Source organism: Tachypleus tridentatus, chromosome 1 (assembly GCF_004210375.1).
Source record: "Tachypleus tridentatus isolate NWPU-2018 chromosome 1, ASM421037v1, whole genome shotgun sequence".
In the NCBI taxonomy this organism is placed as follows: domain Eukaryota; kingdom Metazoa; phylum Arthropoda; class Merostomata; order Xiphosura; family Limulidae; genus Tachypleus; species Tachypleus tridentatus.
Genome location: NC_134825.1, coordinates 179,443,099 through 179,465,717, shown reverse-complemented (window position 1 = coordinate 179,465,717; position 22,619 = coordinate 179,443,099). Strand labels below are relative to the sequence as shown.

Sequence of the window (22,619 nt, the reverse complement as noted above, 5' to 3'; positions counted from 1 at the left end):
GACCAGGAAAATATGGTGTGTGGTACTCGTCTCTTCCAAAAGGAAACACATGGTTCATTTTCATGTTACAGTGTACATCACAGAAGCATTTAGAAAAACACATCGGTGTAAATTTATATGCAAAAACGGCTCGTTTGGGCTGAGAAAACACTTATACATAGAAGAGCGAACAACGTTTCGACCTTCTTCGGTCATCGTCAGGTTCACAAAGAAAGAGGAAGCTGACCACATGTTTGAAAGGGGTTGTGTAACTGTGTGTCGTAATGTAGAGGGCGGTATTAGATGTTTGAATATATAATTTTATTTATTTTATTATATTAATATAGGTATAAAGGCGTTCCTTTATATTGGTTTATTTTGGGTTTAAGTTGTTGTATAAGTAAGGCTTCTTTAATTTTGCGTTTGTTTATGTTTGTTTCTTTATTTAGTATTTGAGTGTTTTCTATGGTTATGTTGTGTTTATTTGACTTGCAGTGTTCGAAAACATGTGAAGGTGACTTTTATGTTCTTTGAATCTGGTTTCCATTTTCTACTTGTTTCTCAATATAGAAGTCGTGGCAGTTATTACATTGTATTTTATAAATAATGTTGGTGTGGTGTTTGTCAGTGTAGTTTTTACATAGTATAGACCTCAGTTTTGTGCTGGGTTTTTGAATAAATTTGGTATTAATTGGAATGTCATATTTTGTTACTAATTTTTGCCAAATGTTGGTTATTTGTTTGCTGATGTCAGGGATATATGGTATACAGCAGTATATGGTTTTGTGGTTTTTTGATTCGTGAGCTGTATTTACTTTAGTTGGTTGATTTTGCTTTCTGTAAGGTGGGTGCGTATAATGTTTTGTACGGTTTGTGGAGGAAACTTATTGATGTTGGTGAAGTATTGTTTTATTTTGTCTAATTCATCGTTAATTTTATCTGGTGAGCATAGTTTTATGGCTGTGTTTATTTGGTTTCTTAGTATGTTGAGTTTTTGTTTTGTTTCATGTGCTGAGTCCCAAGGAATGTATAGTCCAGTATGGGTGATTTTTCGGTGGATTTCTGTTTGAAATTGTGTATCAGTTCTTGTAATTTTGAGGTTAAGAAATGATATTTGATTGTTTTCTTCCTGTTCATATGTGAAGTTGATGTTGGGATGTATAGAGTTAATGTGATTGAAAAAATTAAGTATGTGTTCTGTAGATTTGAATCCCGCAACCGTGTCATCTACATTATACAACAACTTAAACCCAAAATAAACCAATATAAAGGAACGCCTTTATACCTATATTAATATAATAAAATAAATAAACTAAAATATTCAAACATCTAATACCGCCCTCTACATTACGACACACAGTTACACAACCCCTTTCAAACATGTGGTCAGCTTCCGGTCAGTTACCTCTTTCTTTGTGAACCTGACGATGACCGAAGAAGGTCGAAACGTTGTTCGCTCTTCTATGTATAAGTGTTTTCTCAGCCCAAACGAGCCGTTTTTGCATATAAATTTCTCAACAAGTGGGTTTCTCATCATCACTGACATCAGTGTAAAACTAAGTACTGAATTTTCATAACTTGTAAGAAATAAAGTTCAAACACATGGACTTAGAAAAAAGAACCAGAACTGATAAAAACTGCTGTAATATTCCTTCTGAAGTTCAATTTACATTATTTTTGAAGGAGATAATAAAACTACAACTTAGGTATTGGAACATCTAACTTGTTTGTTTGTTTTGTTTAAAAAAAGGGATAAAATTTAATGAGCTTTAAATGATTTGCTTTGTTTTGAATTTCACACAAAGCTACACGAGGGCTATCTGTGCTAGTCGTCCCTAATTTAGCAGTGTAAGACTAGAGGGAAGGCAACTAGTCATCACCACCCACTGCCAACTCTTGGGACACTCTTTTACAAACAAATAATGGGATTGACCATCACATTATAATTATGCGTCAAGCGCCTTAATCACCTGGCAGCCAGACTGGGAACTTTAAATGAGAATATTTCAAACAAGCATAAAAGTTGACATTTTAAACTTTCAATCTCAAACAATGTTCTATCAAGATCTTTAAACTTTTATTATTAACATTATTTTTTTATACTTTGTTATCTTTTAAACTATATGTGGTGCATTTATACTGAATTACTTAAAAAAAGTGTTTTACCACCCTCTTTAAATTATACCTTTGAAGACCATTTACCCAAAATAACTATCTTTCAAGAAGAATAAGGCATTTTTTTTAAGTTTAATAATTTTCAATACTTTTAAAAAGAATTGATACAAAAGATACACAGCTTGTTAATTTTGTTTGATAGAGTATATTTAGTTACAATTTTGTTGTAAAACCAATACCAAACACTTTTACTGTCGTCATAAAACTTACAATTTGATAATCAACTACAACACTATCATCATCAACAGATAGATCTTGTATAAAAACAAAACAAATGGAAAAACTGGACAAAAAGTCAGATTTTTGTTTTGATGTTTATTATAAATTGATAATAGTGATGTTCTTACCCCTGTAATAAAGTTTACTTTCCTTTTATTTACTGTTGATAACTTAGCTAAATATTCTGGCCTTGGATGTTCCTGATGATACAAAAACAAACCACATTATGATCAAGAGTTCAGGTAAAACATCATATCTGTGTGTTAAGAAATTTACATTTTTAAACATATATTTTTGAGAAACTTTCTCAAAAGAATACCTCTAGAAAACATTCAAATATTATTTTTATAAGACAAAGTTTGAAAAGATGTTCAAAGGGAAATACTAGAGAATAGCTGTAAATATCCTACTGGAAACAAACAAAGTTAAAGGTCCTGAACACCCAATCAAGGCAGGAAAACAAGGTCATTAACACTTTCACATCAAGTAGGTCAAACTGCATATATCACAATCTTTTACAGAGTTAAATTCAAAATTTAATTAAGCTAGTTATTATCAATGTATATAAGTAAACTTTATATCACAATGTAATTACTGAATCAAATTTTTATTGTATTTAAGTTCTTAGATTCTTCTATAATTTATTTATCACCCCTCCAAGAATTGAATAATTTAATGTAAATTACAGTGGAATCCCTCTAAAGCAGCCACCTTCAGGACTGAGACAAACTGGCTTGATTAGAGGGGTTCCACTGTACATAATTAGGGATTATATAAACAAAAAGGGACTGTGATTGAATAACCACTTTCAAGGGGTGACCAAACCCGATGGGTGGCCACTTGGAAGGGGTTCCACTGTAGTTATTACTCAGACAAGGCAAAAATTTCACAGCTTTCCATTTTATTTATTTATGATGTCATACACTAGGAGATTAGAGTCATTTAGCATGCACACCAATCACAGCCTCTATTTTACAAGCTACCAATAGTTCTCTCAGATGTTGTATATCCATAGACTTACTGCTGTACTAACAGGAGGCATTTAGTGTGGTAGTGCCACAAAAGAACAAAAACAGATGCTGGTAAATAGTACATTTTTTTTTTTCATAAGTATTCTTTATTTATTACTATAAAAGTAACTAAAATGAAAAAGCAAAAAAGTTGTTGGATTAGCTAAAATAAAGAATAACAATTAATTATTCTTCATATTGTTTAATGTAATTCAATAGGGTAACATAAGTTGAATGTTCACCAAGTGATTTAAAACTTGTGATGAAGTATTAACAGTTACATGTGGTTCAAAGTCAATAAAACTATAAGATTAAGAATAAACAGATGTCACAAGTTTTTAAGTTATTTAGGATAAACTATCACAGTTTAGGGCCACAATTTGCTGTCATTCTAGCGCAATAAAAATGTAATTTATAATTATTTCATAATTTTTTATGATGGTTTTGAGGGTGTTTAAATTGACTGATCATTTAGAGAGTTATAGTTTGTAAAATAACAGATAAAATAAATTTTTTACTGACAGCAAACATCTGATATTTATGAAGGAGGTTTAAAGAACTACATAAGTGAAATTTGAAAATTTTTAAATGAAGTATTTCTAATTTTAACATAAAAAATCACTTTGTAATCAGAACAGTCAACACTATGACAACATATAATTAAAATATTTTTATGATTACTGTCAAAGTTTGTGATGACACAACTAGTACCTTCAGAATCACAGTAGGTATACTGCCATGGTTAAAAGTTGATGTTAAATACACAAGCCCATTGTGATAAAGTTAGTTACTAAGGTACACATTACCTCTAAAGTATCAAAACTAGTCATATCCCAGTGGTGGGTAAATATTTCCAAATACTTTTTCCACAATTCAAGAAATATTACAGCTGAAAGTAAATAAAAACAAAGTGAAAGGTTTATCATCAGTAAAGTCAGAAATTGCAACAGAATATAAATCACTCTTTAAACTGATGTGACTTGTGACAATTAATTCAACTATTTTGTTCACCAAAGTGTTAGTAATTAAAAACTTTGTAAAGTGTTTTCTTTTTTCCTTGAAAAGTCCCAAATTACAGATAAAGAAATCTCAAAGTAATAACATGTTTTTGGAATTATTTTGAAGTGTTTGATGGGAGATTTCAGTTATAGAAGTTTGAAGTCTTGGATCTGAAGCAAATTTGATGTGTTTTATGTTGGTTTGAAATTAAGGCCATTTCAAGTAGTGTAAGTATACAATGTTGGACGTTTTTATGTTGAAGTAACCCTTTTGCTATGGGTGTCCATTACTACACATCTCATGAGGATTTTCTTAGTGAGTTACTTTCCCAAAATTCAGGTCCTTTGTGAAGGTCAGTTTTATATTACTGTATATAGTAGCATGAGCACACATGCACCATGTCATTGTAACTTCTATACTGTTATCCGGGCACAGTTGAAAGATCAATATAATAAAAATAATAAATATATAAACAGAGAGTGGACAAGAAAAGTGGCCCCCGTGAAAATGCTGTTAATTTGTTATATATTTTATTAGATACCAGAAAAATGTGTAAAATGCACTTCATGAGATCTGTTCAAATATGATATCAAATACAATAACAATATTTTCAAGGGAGGGGCACTTTTCTGTCCTCCCCTTGTACATAAATGTATAATGTTATCAAATTTAAGCTATTTTATATGAATTATAGTTTGTAGTTATTTCAGAATGAAAAAAAAGCATTCTTTATATTAATTTCATAATTGTTTATAGTGGTCAAATCTATCAAGCCCATATAGAGTTTCATTAGTAAAAATAACAGACAAAATATTAAGTTTTTTTCTGTACAAAAATGTTTGATAATTATCTGGAGGTTATAAAAAATTTGTATGTGAAATTTGAACATTTTCTGATGCATACCAGTAATTTTAATCTTAAAATCAAAATTACTATGCATGTTGGATAGTCAACATGCAAAAAGAAAATAGTCACAAGAAAAGCATTACTTAAAAAAAGTATTAAAACTAAATAACAATTTGATATTTTGTGTATGAAAGTTCTAACAGAGTCTGAAGTAGAGAATAATATTTATTCAACTTTAACATGTAAATCTATATAATACTTACCCCAGAGTGACATACAAACATCAAAAAATACAGCAGCACCATTGTTGAAAAGATGAGTTATTCTGACAAAAGTGCATGCCTGGCCTAATATTCCATATCTACATCACACCGAGGACATAAAATGGTGTCCTTGTAGTCTTCACAAATGTCCTTACTGTAAAAAAAAATGCAGTTTTGTTTTAAGTTTATAGAATAAACACAGTACAGCTGTACATTTAAATCAATCATAATATACAACTACCAATTTCAATGATAATGCCACATACATAAAATAACTGATTAACTGAAATTATGTTTAAATCAATTTATCACAAAAAATATTAAAATATTTTAATGGTTCAAAACACATCAACCAATAAAAATTAATGGTTCCAATTATTATTCTTTACAATTATTCCAGCTACAAATGGCTTGTGTGAAAATAATTAATTAGCTAAACAGTGATTAATTAGTCCAGTGATTAATCACTTACCACATTCCATCAATCACATAGCTCTAAGTAACTGATTTATCTGAGGTATAATTTAGAAAATGATCAAACATGAGTTATAAAAATAATAAACTGTCTGATAACTCTTATTTTTTCCTCCCCCTTATTCAAACCTGTGAGCATCACCCATCAAGGTGAAGCACCCATACAGAAAACACAACATTCCTACTACTGAAGCTGGAATCAGCATACAGGTGTAATATCCAAACCAAAGTACAGGCCTATCTTAACTCCAAAATACTCCCTGAAAAAATTGAAAGGAACAAACATTGAAGTGATTCTTATCAAACAACATTTTGTGCATACAATAACTAATGAGAAACTCAAAAATATTCATCCATAATAATTTTTTTTATAAAGATTTGTCTCAATTTTAAACTTTGACTAGTATATGAGCAAGGTGATTTTCATGCTAAAATTAATACAATTTATATATCTTTAATATTACAGTTTCCAAATTCCATTTGCAAAGCTTCTAGAATCTTCTAATTGAATATCAACTTATTTTTTGGTAAATATTTATATGTTATGCATTATTTTCTCTACACTTACACTACATGAGCTTAGGCCATTTGTTTAACCTTGTAACCAAAAAAAATATGAAATGATATTTTTCCTTTCTAAAATCCCTGCAGATTACAATAAAAGCTTATCATTATTTATCCCGACTATCATCAGGCTTGCATCAGTTAAATATGACAACTTCCAGTATACTAAGCCTATGTAACAAGCTAGGAATCACCTTGTATACACTTAGTTCAAATTACAGCATAAAATTATGTAATACACACGATCTTCATACGTATATACATACATTGCAAAAAAATTAATCTATTTCTTCATTTATATTTTCTAATGTTACCTAATAAGTATTTTTTCTTTTATAACAAACCAAATATGTGCATAAAAATAACAAAAAATCTAGTACTTAATTGTGAATGCTGTAATTCTTTTTGTTGTCAAAGATTTAAAGTGTTGAGAGATGCAAACCCAAATTTTCAATGGCGATGTTTTTGTTTTTTTTCAAAAATTATTTATTAATTTCAAACACAATTTAGAGCACAAATAATAATAAACACAAAGCATACAATGTCCTATAATTATTACAATTTAACTGTTTTTCTAACCAAACATTGTGCATCAAAACAATTTCCTTAGCTGGTTAAAGAATGTCGTCGGTGTTTGGGTAATAAAAGTTCATACCCTGGAAAGTCAAGTTCTCTATCACCTCTTCCTCCTCTCCGAACTTATATTCTTGGCTGATTGATATTTATAACTGTGAACTGAATATTATTTGGTCCTTTTCAGGGCAATGTCCATGTATTTTGGCTCGTATACAGTTATTATTTTATTCTATTAGCAGAATGTCAAGTTTGCTGGTGGCATTTTTTTTAAATACATAAATAAATAAACTATATATTTTTTATTATTATTTAAAGTTTATATATTTTTATTATTATTTAAAGTTTATATTTTTATTATTATTTAAAGTTTATATTTTTTATTATTTAAAGTTTTTATATTTTTTATTACTATTTAAAGTTATACATATATATATTTTTCGTTTTATTTATTTTTATATTTGAAATATAAGGTAACTGGGGAGAGATATTTAGGACGAGCTTCATCGTATATGAGGTACCTGTCTAATCAGTGATGTCGAGAAACCCACTTGTTGAGAAATTTATATGCAAAAACGGCTCGTTTGGGTTGAGAAAATATTTTTACATGTTTTCTCAACCCAAACGAGCCGTTTTTGCATATAAAGGTACCTGTCTAGTTCGCATAGTAATTCGTTTTTCATCCAATTCTTATTAAAGTACATTATTGTAATATGTAGGAGTCTATCTGGTATGGTTGGTAGGTTCGAGTATTTGTAAATGAATTGAGATGATATAGTTCTTGGAACTCTGTATGCAGTTATAAGGAGTGTATTTTGGATTGTTTGTAGTTTAGTTTTAATTATTTTGTTGCTTACAGTTATCCATGCTGGAGCTTCATAGTATATTACAGGTCTAATACATGTTTTATAGATTTTTAGTATGTTATCTGTAGATGCTCCACTGTTTTTATCAGTTAAACTCCTAGCATAGTTAGTTCTTCGCCAGACTTTATTTTTAATTTCGCTCACATCATTGATCCAAGTTAGTTTTGAATCACAGGTCAGACCTAAAACTTTTGCCGATGGGGCAATCTGGAGTAGAGTGCCATTCATATATAGTTCTGGCTGTTGTTTTTTTGTGTTTTATTAATTTCGTAAAGACTACGAGTTGTGTTTTTGCTGTGTTTATTTTTATTTTATATTTTTGACAGTATTCACTTATTCTGTTTAGTTGCGGTTGTATGTTCGTGGCTGCTATCGTGGTGTTGCGGCACTTTTCCAGACTGCCACATCATCTGCGAACTGTGAAGAGAATCCATGATTTTGGTCCTTCAGTGGCATATTGTTTACATACATGATGAAGAGTATAGGGCTAACCACCCCCTCCCTGAGGGACACCAGCTTGTGGAGTAAAGTATTCAGAAAAAGTTCCTTCAACATTTACTCTACATTTTCTATTTTCCAAAAAGTTAGATAACCAGCGAATAATTCCTCGCGGTAGTTCCATTTCATTCATTCGGAACCTTAGACCATCGTGCCAAACAGTGTCGAATGCTTTCTCGATATCAAGTAAGCAAGCGACTGTACATTCTTTTTTTATTGAAGCTATCTATTATGGTTTCTGTTAATCTGATTAGGTGGTCTGTCATTTGTCTTAATTTTCTGAACCATTTTGTTCTTTTGGTAATTTTGATGTTATCTCCAAGAATTTGGAGAGTCTATTACTGATTATTCTTTCAAGAATTTTGCCTACACAGCTGGTCAGGCTGATTGGTCGGTAGCTATTAGGTTTATTCGCTGGCTTTCCTTCCTTATAGAACATTAATATATTTGCAAGCTTCCAAGAAACTGGGATGCATCCTGAGGATAGAGATAAGTTAAAAAGTGAATTTAGGTGGTCAAACAATTTCGGAGTGCCCTTTTTTAGGAGGATAGCTTGTATTTCGTCTTCACATGGTGCTTTGTTTTTTGTGTTTTTTATTGCTTCTAGTAATTCTTGAAGGTATATTTCATTTGTTAGTAATGTGCTTGCATAATCTGTATCGGAACTTGTATTTGTATCAGTTATGTTTACTGGAAAAATTGGTTCAAATTGATGTTTATTGTTTAATATGTGATTAGTGACTTTATTATAGAAATATGTATTCATATCTGGATTAGTGTGAGTTTTAAATGTATTTTGGAGTTGATCTTTGAAAGCTTCGGCCATTTCTTTATTTGTGTGGGCTACAGTATTATTATGTTCTGTCTGTGTTTTCATTTGTGAGTCTTTTAAGATGTGACCAGAATTTTTTCGGGTCAGTTTTATCATTCAGTTTAGTGCAGTAATTGTCCCATTTATTTTGTTTTTGTTGTTTTATTTGTGTTCTGATGTGATTTCTAATGTTGTTTATTTGCGTTTTAGCTAGTTAAAGTAAACTTAGTGATAGCAGATTTGAATCTATGTTCCGAAAAACTTCAAAACCATCCTGTGAACGAGATGGCATTATACATAAAACAGAATATTAAATATTTATTTTCTGATGGATATCAATAATGTAATATCAAATGTCAAAGACAGAAAGATGTGTTGTTTCTTGTGGCGAAATATTATTGTGAAATGTATGTGTATAAAGAAGGGGACACACAAAGAAATCAAGTCAGCCTTCAAAAACATGGTTGTAAAGTGTCGTCTGAAGAAAATACAGAAATATCCAAATTCTCTTTGTTAACCTGAAGATGACATAAGACGTTTAAAGCCTTGTTGTCTGCATTATTTTAATAAAAGTTTTAATACCAACACTGGCCGTATTTAAATACATTGTTATTTGAAGTAGGTTTCTCGTGATCACGAAGTACATTCTGTTGAAGACTCCAAAGAAAAAAACTTTAACTTTATATGACAGTCTGATAGCAGCAGTAGTAGCTTGGCCAAATTGTTGCTCTATGAAGTTTGGCGCGATTAGAGGAGCTGGATATATAACAACCAAATTACCATTCTGTTTGTTTGTTTGTTTTTTGGAATTTCGCACAAAGCTACTCGAGGGCTATCTGTGCTAGCCGTCCCTAATTTAGTAGTGTAAGACTAGAGGGAAGGCAGCTAGTCATCACCACCCACCGCCAACTCTTGGGCTACTCTTTTACCAACGAATAGTGGGATTGACCGTCACATTATAATGCCCCCACGGCTGAGAGGGCGAGCATGTTTGGCGCGACTCGGGCGCGAACCCGCGACCCTCGGATTACGAAGCGCACGCCTTAACACGCTAGGCCATGCCAGGCCCTTATCATTCTGAATGATGCTTCTTTCCTGAAACAGATAATTAAAGTAAAACATAACATAAATTATGTGGACGCCACTCTACGGACCCAGAACACGTTTCAGAGACGAAGTATCTATGATGATATTTATTAAACATTTATAGAAATATAAAAGAACATTTCAAAAACTGAAATGTCACAGTAACAAAAAATAATAGATTAACGAAAGCTTACATTACTTATATTACTAGTTTGTTAAATGATTTATGCTTAAGTTTTGGATGCTTTTGCTCTCGGTTTATTGGTAGTTTAACTGAGAAATGGACATGTTAAGATGCTAGGTGCAAAAGTACCTTAACAGCAAATAAAGAGATAGACATGCATAAAGTGGGAGCATGTAGTCGGTTTAGGTTCGAATTTCCGTCACACCAAACGTGATGGTGGAGTTATAATGTGACGTGCAATATCACTATTCGTTAGCAAGTTGGCACTGGGAGGTGAGAACTAACTACCCACCCTCCACTCTTATACTATTGAAGAAGGGACGGCTATCGCAGGTAGCCCTTGTGTAACTTTACGAAAAACTGAAAACAAAACAAACATATCACGATATACTTACCCAGTGTAAAAGTACTTTTTTATATAATTGTTTAATTATGCTGATGGTATGAGATGCCAAAGTCTTGGATATTTTTTTATAGCGTATGACCGGACAAAAAGAATTAAGAAACTAAAATAACTACACGATATTTTAAACAGATCTGGATTTTTGTAATAAGTATTTACAAACTTGAATAACTCTGGTAATCAATTAATTTTTCACAATTATTTTTATTTTGTAGTGCAGATTTCTGAATTAAGTACAATTCTATAGTGGGCTACATTTGAGAGTAACGCTCGTAGCAGGGTGTGGGTAAGGGCCAATAAAAGGTGAGGTGTTGGCTGTACGTCCATAATATTGGTGATGTTTGTGTATCCGAACTAGAGCGTTTTGCTAAGGTCTGCTTGAAACATCATTTGCATGGTGTTCTCTTTCCACGTGGTTTTTAACTAGTCATTGATCAATACGAACATTTTGTAGACTAGAAGCTCTTTGGCGTTTCACATGTGAGGATGCTAAAGCACGTGCATTTCTCCAGTTCAAGTTTGGTGCCTTATCGTTGTAAGACGCCAACAAGGGACAATGTTAGCATTAGTTCAGAATTGAGTTTTGGCAGCAGCTTGGGTCCTGAGCTGACGTCGTTTTAGTCTTCAAGCACCTCAAGCCTCCAGGAAATGAGTTTTCCACCAGAACCACCCAAGGCACGATATTAATCGTTTATTAATCAATGTACATACCGCTGACCAATTCTCTTGAGGACATACAATAAAACTAAAAACATATATATAACTTATCGTGTGTGAAAATAGACAACAAACTTATAACTTCCATCGTATCTAATAAATACCTATGTCATCACCTGATGAAATACTGTAAAAGAGTTACTGTAATCAGTGTAGAGAACTGGTGAATACGGACACTGGAGTACATGTTACTTTCAGAATGCTTTGTGCGTTGTTAACACTGATAGCTACCAGGAGATGATTTCAAAATTAACCACTTGTTAAGAATATTAAAGGTTTTGAATGGGTAAGGAAGATAACATTATTACATATTTATGATAATAACAAATATACAGTGTTTCGACAGTAATTTGTTGCCACTGGGTGCTTCGACCATGTTCTAGAAGCGTTGTACATTTGTTACCAGTTATGAAGTTTTCTTCTAATTTATTCAAAGACTTAAGCAGTTTTCAAACTTTATTAGTCTTAACGCGCGGTTCTTTATCTTTAAATTTATTAACATGTTTTGTCTGTTTGTAGTCAACTTTAAGTGTTTAAAAGTTTTATTTTTAGTGTTATAAGCTAAGTACTAAACTACGGTGGGCAGAGGGATAAAACGTAGTTCTAAAAACGTCTGGTAGGTTAGAAATAAATTGAGTCATAATTCAAAAGTTCTATTATAATATATTGGTTATTAACATTAACTTCCTTTGTCTTGCCGTCTGCAGTCTTAAATTAATACTCATATCAGCATGTTAAACTGATATAAGTATTAAGTTGAGACTGCAGATGGCAAGATAAAGGAAGTTAACGAGATCATCCTGTTTTCTGGAACTTTATCTCACTGCTAAAGTACCTCCTAAACATTTCGTTACAAGCTCATCTTCCTGTTTTCTGGAACTTTATCTCACTGCTAAAGTACCTCCTAAACATTTCGTTACAAGCTCATCTTCCTGTTTTCTGGAACTTTATCTCACTGCTAAAGTACCTCCTAAACATTTCGTTACAAGCTCATCTTCCTGTTTTCTGGAACTTTATCTCACTGCTAAAGTACCTCCTAAACATTTCGTTACAAGCTCATCTTCCTGTTTTTTTGGAACTTTATCACACTGATATATATACCTTCTAGACCTGTAGCTGTAAAATCATAGTTCGTTTTAAAAATAATTTATTACAATCTTCTCGATAAAAACTTTCTCAAAGTCTAACCATAAGGTTTTCATAACGACACAAAATTTGAGGCATCTCTCTTTCACTGGTCTTCTGATACCGAACTTTGAAGACAGGCTACAAAATATACAATTAACACATATATAACACATGACCATAGTCTTGGGTCTGATGTATCTACATAAAGTTTATGTAATTTGGAGTGTATATTTTGAAGATAAATTCCTTACAATTATCAAAATATATAAGTAGTTCCTGTTGCTGCATTTTGGAATAGAACGTGTATTTGTTATGAAGAACACTTGTGACATAAGAACGTTATTTTATCTTCTTTCGTATGTAAATTGATACGACTAGACAATTTTCCAATATTAAACTTAACACGTTCATTTTCACCAGTGTGGTTGCCAAAGTAGAGAACCTGGAAGCTGGATCGTTGTTTAGAATTTGTAATCTGGGAGGATCAGGTGCTTTTCAGATCTCTTCTTCTCTGTAATGACAGTAAACAAATTAAAAAGCAAAGATAGTTTCACTCTACATCTAGCTTGTTTGTTTTGAATTGTGTGCATAGCTACACAAGGGTTATCTGCGCTAGCCGTCCCTAACTTAGCAGTGTAAGACTAGAAGCAAGGCAGCTAGCTATCACCACCCATCGCCAACTCTTGGGCTACTCTTTTACCAACGAATAGTGGGATTATCCATAATGTTACACTTCCCCAACGGCTGAAAGAATGAGTATATCTGGTGTGACGGGGATTTGAAATCTGCGACCTTCACATTGCGCGTCAACCACCTGGCCATGCCGGAACACTCTACGTCTAGAATGACGTGAATGAATACACGAACGTGTGTATTTAAGCAGAAGGATATGTTTTTAATCATATTAGAAACTATAAAAGAATTACTGAGTTAGTATTAACTAAAAAAAACTCCCACTTCGAAGGGTGCAGACTGTGATTTAGATGCTAGTTAACTTCAGAAGCTTTCAGCAAATACGGTTAGTAACTGAAACCAAAACTTTGTTATTTATTATATCTTTTAAAGTTATCAGTCGTGTTCTTATTTTCAATTAGGAAAGGTTAATCTGGGCAGAAATGTGTCTGAATAAGTGACGCTGTTGTAGCATATAGTGTGTGTTAACACGTACAAGATACACCAAGAACGTCCCGTTGTTAGTGTGCATGGTGAAGTAGGCTTATCCGCAGCTGTAATGTGTAATATACTACGTCATCACTGGGCGAGGAATATACGTGATCAAAAGGATGTAACAATACACCTACACGGTCGCTGATGCAGACATCGTTCAAGTTTTCAAAGTCACAAAAACAACTATATAAAGTATTTGTATACCTAGTTAATTATTCTCCTGTTGATCGTTTTGACGTCTTGGTTACAATATAAATTTAAAACGAATGGAGAGCAGATAAGTATTTATTCTTGAGGTGATTATGAAGAATGTGACGCATGCGCATTTTCATGAAAATGATATCACTGATGAAAAGTTCGGTTAACGAATAAAGATCAATAACCAGAATCCATTATAACACACTATATGCAAACTGTTTCTATTACGTTTACATGTTTATGTGCTGTGCTTTACATGCAAAAATCGCAGTCATGTCGTCAACAACGAGTAATAATTGGGTTTTAGCTTTAATGGACTTCTCATACCTTTTTCTCTCAAAACGTTGTCCCACTCTAGAAGTAAGCTTTAAAACTAAAACTGCCTCTAATACTCTTGAAACAAGAACAAGGAACTTATCTTAGAACGAAGTGACTGGATAACCTGGGAATGGGTCTCAGAATCAAATGACTGATAGAGAGTAGAATATAGAACTCAGAATCAAAAGACCAACGGAGACGGAAATGGGTCTTGTCTCAGAACCAAAAAGGGTAGGGTGTTGGTCGCAAAATCAAGTGATTCATTGCAGGTTCGTAGGAAAAGGATTTTTAGGAAAAATAAACAGTTCCTAAATCCACTTGTCAAGAATAAACAGTTCATAAATCCGTCATTCGGGAATGCTTCAGTATAAACCATTTTAACCAACATAACAATATCGTCAGAGGAATATCTACAGTAGAAATTTAGGCTTAGAGATAAATATACAAGATGACAATGATTTAGAGTTTTTTACGTAGTTTTAACAGGGTGTTAACTTGTTGAAAAACGTTTGTTCCAGTAATTGAGAAATGGAGCAATGTAATCATTGACAGAGTTGGAAACATTTCCATAGTGATTTTGATCATTTTATTACTGTTGATATGACTTATGTGTTGACAAATACGTATAGTTAGTTGCTCATTCTGATAATTTTTATAAGTTTACCATGAGTATTTATAATCTAGAAATTTTCTGTAACTTGTTTCTCTTAAATATCCAACACTACTTGAATTCATTTTTGCCTTTACAAATGGATTTTGTAGTATTGAAATTAAATAATTGTTTGCTTTGTTTTTGAATTTCGCGAAAAGCTAGACGAGGGCTATCTGCGCTAGCCGTCCTTAATTTAGCAGTGTAAGACTAGAGGGAAGGCAGATAGTCATCACCACCCACCGCCAACTCTTGGTCAACAAATAGTGAGATTAAGCGCACATTATAACGCCCCCACGGCTGAAAAGGCGAGCATGTTTGGTGTGACGGGGATTCGAACCCGCGATCCTCGGATTGCGAGTAGAGTGTCTTATCCACTGGCCATACCCGGCCTGAAGTTGAATAAATGTCCTTCAAATAACACAATATTAGTTGCTTTTATTGTTTTCTTCATGGAAAGGGAACTAGGACAGCATACACAAAATTAATTTCTTTGAGAAATCAAAACACTAAGAAGTAATTTTATTACTGCTGAGACTGTTAAAAAAAACCTTTAGGGAGGTTGTGATTTTGTATTGTAGCTACAATAACGTTTTGCAACAATATTGTAATAGTGTTGTAGTGATCGCGTTGTTTCCATTACTGTTATGAACCGTTATAGCCCCCTAATAACAGTGTGTATATATATATATATATTTGTATTTAAAGATACAAATGTAAGTTATTTAAATACAACGTTATGTACTGAAATCTACGACGTTAAATTGTTTTATGTAGTAAAGTTTTATTCTAGATTTAAGCAATGTGCTATCTTGTGTATAGATGTGAGTTTCTAAACTGACACCATGCAACATTTTCGAAAACTATGTTTTATTCTTTAATTCCCGTGTTGCATTTTGATGTACAAAATAATTTAAATACTAGTAACAAATGACTTCATGTCAAGAAATTTCTTATTTTTCTTTAATTGGACACTCAACGTTTCGCTTTTCCGCTTCTCCAGAAGAGTTCCTCTAAAACACAAACCGTTACAGTTTGTTTAAGCGGTAAAGCGAAACACTGAGTGTCCAATTAAAGAAAAATAACAAATTTGGTGTTATTGTTTATTATATAGTATTATTATGCTTGTTTGTCTTTTCAGAGCAAAGTCGCATTGGACTGTCTTCTGTGTCGACCGCGGGGAATCGAATCTCGGGTTTTAGAGGTGTGAGTCTGTAAACTTACAGCCGTCCCAAAGAGGGACCAATAACTATGACAGCGACGGAATGTGTTTACGCGTCCTCAAGTGCGTATTCTCGCGGAATATTCGGAACATATGATGTTTAATAAAATGTTTTTACCCCATTTCACAGTACGTATAACAATGTAATCTTATAACTAACACATTAACGTGTAATTTTTTATAAGAGATTAAGGTCAAAGGTTAAGATAAGAGCAGAAGCTGTTATTACCATATTGACTTCCTCTTGTACAGTAATGTTTTGGAGTTTATGAAACGTTACTAAACAATAAACTACATTTCATACAGGTCATTGGAAAGAGCAACTGAAAGAGACCTAAACTTGTCAATGATGTGTCAGTCGAGTGAAATACGAAGCATGCTGTTTCTCACGCCTGTGTCGTGCCACGTGAGCTAAATCGTAGTTTGACATTGGAGCATGCGCAAATACTTTCAGAATATTGTGAAGCGCTATAAATCTAATAGTAAAACCTTTAACTGCTCACAAATTAATGCCTTCTTCACATTATAATGTTTCTGATAATAAATTCTATTATTTTACTCGAACAATTTAAAAACAAGATGAATTCTTAACGAAACAAATAAAATAAAACAAGACAGAAGTAGTTTATTGTATGTTAATCGACGCTATTTATATACCATTTATTTTGCATATCAATACATAGATTTAGTTGAAAACCACCAATGAAGATTTAGCCAACATATACACTAATAAAACAAACAGAAACTGTGCGATGTATCATTTAGATCTCTAACTTCTTCAGATTGTCTCAATGGTTTTGTAAGTGCTTTTCCCCTTTGTAATAGAAGTTTATAAGCTGCAGTAGTTTAATAAACAACTACGCTTCACTGAACACGCATTATCCATAAAACTTTTACTGTTGTTCGTTCAAAGACCAATTTGGTTGGAATGTATCCAGTCTGAGCGTCAGAGCCTGGGGCAAATGCCTTTAGGGTGCTACAAGACAACCTTGTACAAGCTGTCAATGTTACGGAGTTATTACAAATTCCTATCTTCGACCAATGATTTCATAATCCCGTTTATCTTCTGTAATGAACTTTGACATTGTCATACGATAGGTCAAAGAAAGAACTTTATATGAAAGATTTATAATGAGACAGCACGAGCTTCGAACCAAATGGTTAAGTACGGATCTCATGCATGCCATAAGATCATTACATATCATTAGCTGGGAACAGATATTTTATAAGCTTTTTCTCAAAGTGCGTCATTGTGTATTGTGAAACTAAAGCCATGAATTTCACTGAATATTACATAAAACAAATGTATATTCTGTGTTTTAGTGGGAATAATTTTATCATTAGTGGTATGTTACATCTTTCTTTCTACATAAAATAAATGACGATTTAAACAAAAGAATTTTACGTCTTTTGAAAAGGCATCAGTGGAACTTGACTAAAGTAAAAAAATAAAATCGCAAAAAGGTTCAGTGAACACATTCTATATGTGTTTTTACTCGCAAATAACTATTGTTTCATTGAATCTGTGATTTTACTTACAAACACGTCGGCCTTGTTTTACTGAATTTGTTTCATTCCCAAGTAGGTTTTTTTTTTTTATTGAATCTATTTTTACTCCCAAGTTGTTCTTATGTATTGAATTTGTGGTTTTACTCAAAAGTAGCTCTTGTTTTATTAATTTTGTTTATACTCAAAAGTAGGTCTCATCTTAGTGAACTTATGTTTTTACTCAAAAGTATTTTTATTGAATCTGTATTTCTACTCAAAAGTATCTCTTCTTTATTGATAAGATGAATTATTTTATACATCACAAACTTTTTATTACGTCTGTGTTTTCTTATAACAAAGCCACATCGGGCTATTTGCTTTGTATACCGAGGGGAATCGAAACCCTGATTTTAGCGTTGTAAATCCGAAAACTTAACACTGTACCAGAAGGGGACCTCTTTATTGCAATTAGTAGACATAAATTAAATTAGTTTATAATATATATATATTAAATCAGAATTAACATTCTCAAGAGACCATCTGAAAGAATTAATATCGTTAAATAATTAAATTAGAGGTTAAGGTTCACTACTGACCATCTGAAAGGAATAACAATGATAGATGCTATATCAGCAGTTAATTTCTGTTATAGACTGCCTGAAAGAGCTGATATTATTTATTTTTTATTTAAAGGTTACAATCTGTTCTGTGGACTGTCAGAAAGAGTTCCTATTGAATGATTTTAAAAGAGATTACTTTTCGCTGAGACTGCTTGAAACAGCAGATATTGTTCGATATCAAACCGAAAAATAATTTTGGTTTTAGATCGTTTGCAAAATTTGTTACTAAATCAGAGATTAAAGTTTGCTCTAAACTGTCGGTGAAACTGATATTGTTTGATATCAACTCAATGGAAAATCTTTTTTCCAAGCATTAACTCAAAACTATCTGAAAAACTTTATGTTATTCTGTACTATATTATGTTATTTGTTGACAATATTTCTAGACTTACGCTGAGTTAATTAATGCTTACAACACGACACTCGTCTATTCTGTCTGCTTCCTTCTTAAAGCAGATATTAAAATTTACGCTCCATGAATCGTGTTCTCTCTTTACTGTTAGTTTACTAACAAAATATGTACAAGTTATTTGGTTATAAATGTTTCTTTAATTAAGCATAAATCATAGCAGTTTGTACAAAAATACAGTGAAGTTAAAAGTGTAGAACTTGTATTTAGTCAAGTTTTTATATACTGTGACAGCAAACAAGATGTTAAATTATACTTTACGACTATATTCGTCGTTTTCTTTCTAACCAGTATATTTTGTCAATAATAAGAGTCTACACGGTATTAAAATATTAATAATTTAATAAAAACATGTTCATAAAGAAACTTTCGAAGTTTATCATGACAGGATTTGAATTTTTTTTAATACAATAATCGATTACCAAGTTGTATCACTTTTTAGATGCAGTGAATGTAGCTTAAAATGAATATATTTCCATTGTAGTAAATTAAATATTCCAAGCCGGATTAAGGGCAGGGCTGAAGAGACAGTTGTTTCCTGGCCCCCAAACTATTTTGCTCCCTCTGGCTTTAAGTCATTGAAAAACTGGGAACTAGAATTTTTAATATTCTTAAAAATCCGCAGACTTGGCAGTTTTGGGAATAATAACTTCCAAGCTGAAATATATTTAGTAATAAAAGCTGCGTTTAAAAAAATATGTCCTCATGACTCAGGGGTATATCTGAGAACTTCATATCTTTACCTCTTAGTGTTTCTCTCTCTCTCTAGGTATATAAATTTATATACCCAGGAGGGTCAGGTACACTAGACCTCTTCCTCCTAATGTCTTCCTTGTGGTATAGGTTTAAAAAACATGGGCCGCCGTAGTGGAGAAGGGGGACAAGTAATGTGGTTGTGCATCTGTATGTGAACTTTTGGAAAGCAGCCTATTAAAACGACAGTACAGAAACCACTACACCTGGCTTGGCTTATAATTTCATGTCGGCCATTGGTTGAAACGTGTGACTTGTGGACTTGTGAGACATGCTAATTTCATTGTTTCACCACATCAGCGGTTCCAATCCCTTTTAGTCTAAGATCCTCTTGATAGAAAAAAGAAAATTTGAGGCCTCCCAACTTATAACCACAGCATGAAGATTACAAAATAACAATGCTGTGGTAGAAACAACAGCATCTCATTTCGACACGCTGTATCATACAATTAATTTAACATAATTTTCATCGGCTTTTTGTTTGTCTAAAAGAAAATTAATTCAGCGTTTTTTATTTCACAGACATCCTTTTATTTTTCTGGCACACATTGAAAACAAAACATTATATAAATTGTTGGATTATAATCAAATATTTGCTGTCATCAAAAATTTCAACTTCATGTTTGATTTCATGGCTAAGTTCAGTCAATCATGTTAAAAAGTACGATTTTGATAGCAGTGAAAAAAATTATTTTCTGAAAAAAGTGACTAATTATCCTTTAAACAGCAGGAATGTTGTAGGTAGCAGCACCAATTGATGATGGCTGCCGTTTAAGGGTTAAAAGAAAACAGAGATTTGGTGACATCAGTTCAACATTGAAATTCTTTATTTGAATTAATTATACATCACCAATTCATATATCATTTAAATATTTACTTGCTTTAATTACTAAATTTTGAAACACGAACAGAAATAATCAATTAAATACTTATAATCAATGTAAATAAAAATGTTGACACAAAAACAAACAAATATGGTATTATGGTTGGAGGTTATATGTTAAAAGTAGACCTCCTTGCTGTTTTTAGGGGTACAAGGATTGCCAAGTGGAATCTTCTTTGGTTCTTCTATCAGATACCTACCTTCACCCTTTATCATCATGAGGTAAGAAAAGTATGTCACTACAGAAATGACACACACGAATCCAATTACTGCTTTTATAATCAGAACAAAAAGTTTTTTACGCTTGCAAGCTATCGAAAATGAAGATTCATCTTCGTATTGGTCCGTAATAATGGTCTCATTCTCAAACTCCATATCAGTAGGAATGACTGGATTCACAAATGTTTCTTCTTTAAAAGGTAGCAGATTGTTTATATCTGGTTCTTTACTAACTGACGAAATAACATGTGGGATTTCATTTTCCTTCTTTAAAGAAAAACGACCGTACTACTTGTTGTGGCCTGAAGATGATGAGCTGGATAATTTACTGGAGGACTTGGTCTTGCTGGTTGATATTTTATTGGAAGAAGTCTTGACTCCTGGATCTTCTGATACAGTTTTTATGACTGAGCGAAAAATAGTTTCATCATCCCTTCCTCTTTGAGCTGCATAACCGTCATTATAAATAGGATCTTTTATTGTCGCATAATCTGTGTAAGTATTCCATCTTTGATTCAGAAGATGTTTCCCAGTATCAAAAACAACTTGTCCAGGCTTACGAATACTACGAGCATTAACAACTTCAACTAGCGACAACATTGCTTGTGTTATCACTAGTACAGATATGGCTGATGATAGCATACCATTTATCTTTAATAAAATTGACATGTTGTCGTATCGAAAACTTAAGAAAACGTAATCACGTATCGTTATTTATGTTCAAGGCGCTGTGTTACTAAGTTTAATGCGTGGTCTCTAAGAATTTTTAACAATATCGGTTTCTCGGACAATACTATTTGTTGCATGGTTTCTAAGCGTTTTTAACAATATAACAGTGAATATTCACTTATTATTTAAAATTCAAAGAAAAAATCACCATTGGACGTATAACGTCTGTGATTAAAAATCTGAAATTATGAGAAATTTTCTCTTACAATCTAAAGTTTCCAAAAAATATATATATTTTTTATTTTGCACACAGACACACATGGGCCTTCTACGCTGGCCGTCCCTAATTTAACAGTGTAAGACTAAAAAGAAGACAGTTTGTCATCAACACCCACCGCCAACACTTAGGCTTCTTTTTCACTAGCAAATAGTGGGAATGTTCGTAATGTTATATTGCTTACCGGGATTTAATGGCGAGTGTGTTTGGTGTAAAAACCATTCGAACCCGTGCCCCTCAAATTGCTAGTCAAGAGCTTGAACCACTTCGTCATACTGTGACATTTATCGTACCAAGCACTTCGTTTTTTAAATATTAAAGTTTGTTTTTACTTTTAAAATGTAGTGAGACTTTTATTATATTAGTCACACCTATTAAAGTCAATGAAATGATTTCAAATAAAAAGAATCATTGAAAATATTGTCAGTCTATTGAATTGAACCAGAATTTGTGTTGAATATGCACATTGTTACATGACAGAAAAAGAACTGTCACTTAAACCTATCATACTGTACATTATGTAATGGAAAAACTATTTTTTGTCCTCTTCTAACACATATACCGAATCTAAAATTGCGCTGTTTTATGATGTCAATGGTTACAAATGGTTTCTACTGGTTGGTATACGTTTGGTTGACATCGTAATAGCGTTTGAGATATGAAATTGGACATGTTTAGATCCTAATTTTGCTTTAATATAAATGTACGAACTATCTCTATGAAAATATCATTTTGAGGAGAGGATAATACAAATGTTTGTTTAGTCTGTAAAATAATTTTCCTCTTGACACCATTGGGGTAAAATATGTTGACTACTAAAAGGTCTTTGATAAAGATAAACTTTATATAAAACACCCATATCTTGAAGGAAGGTTAAAAACTTCTCCCGTTGTCCTTAGAATGTGTTTGTTGTTGTTGAACATCATGTTGTCCTACTTCTTTTTATCTAAAA

At 32.4% G+C, this 22,619-nt stretch overlaps 1 protein-coding gene and 2 long non-coding RNA genes across 9 annotated transcripts in view; 1 reads left to right on the top strand and 2 right to left on the bottom strand.

Moving 5' to 3' along the window:
- The window catches only part of LOC143231689 (anoctamin-9-like), a 368,893-nt gene that overhangs the window by 280,702 nt on the left and 65,572 nt on the right, over window positions 1-22,619 (top strand). The window lies entirely within an intron of this gene.
- LOC143231704 (uncharacterized) overlaps window positions 1-22,619 on the bottom strand; it is a 390,747-nt gene that overhangs the window by 329,157 nt on the left and 38,971 nt on the right. The gene's annotated exons all lie outside the window — the stretch shown is intronic.
- LOC143231636 (uncharacterized) lies at window positions 3,468-7,347 on the bottom strand. 3 transcript variants are annotated; one of them, XR_013017092.1, is made up of 4 exons: window positions 7,185-7,332; window positions 5,964-6,225; window positions 5,492-5,645; window positions 3,468-4,272 (listed from the first exon to the last, which is right to left on the bottom strand). It is a non-coding gene; the product is annotated as an uncharacterized LOC143231636 (long non-coding RNA). The 3 variants fall into 3 exon arrangements; XR_013017091.1 differs by having other exon boundaries at window positions 5,964-7,318; XR_013017088.1 differs by having other exon boundaries at window positions 5,492-7,347.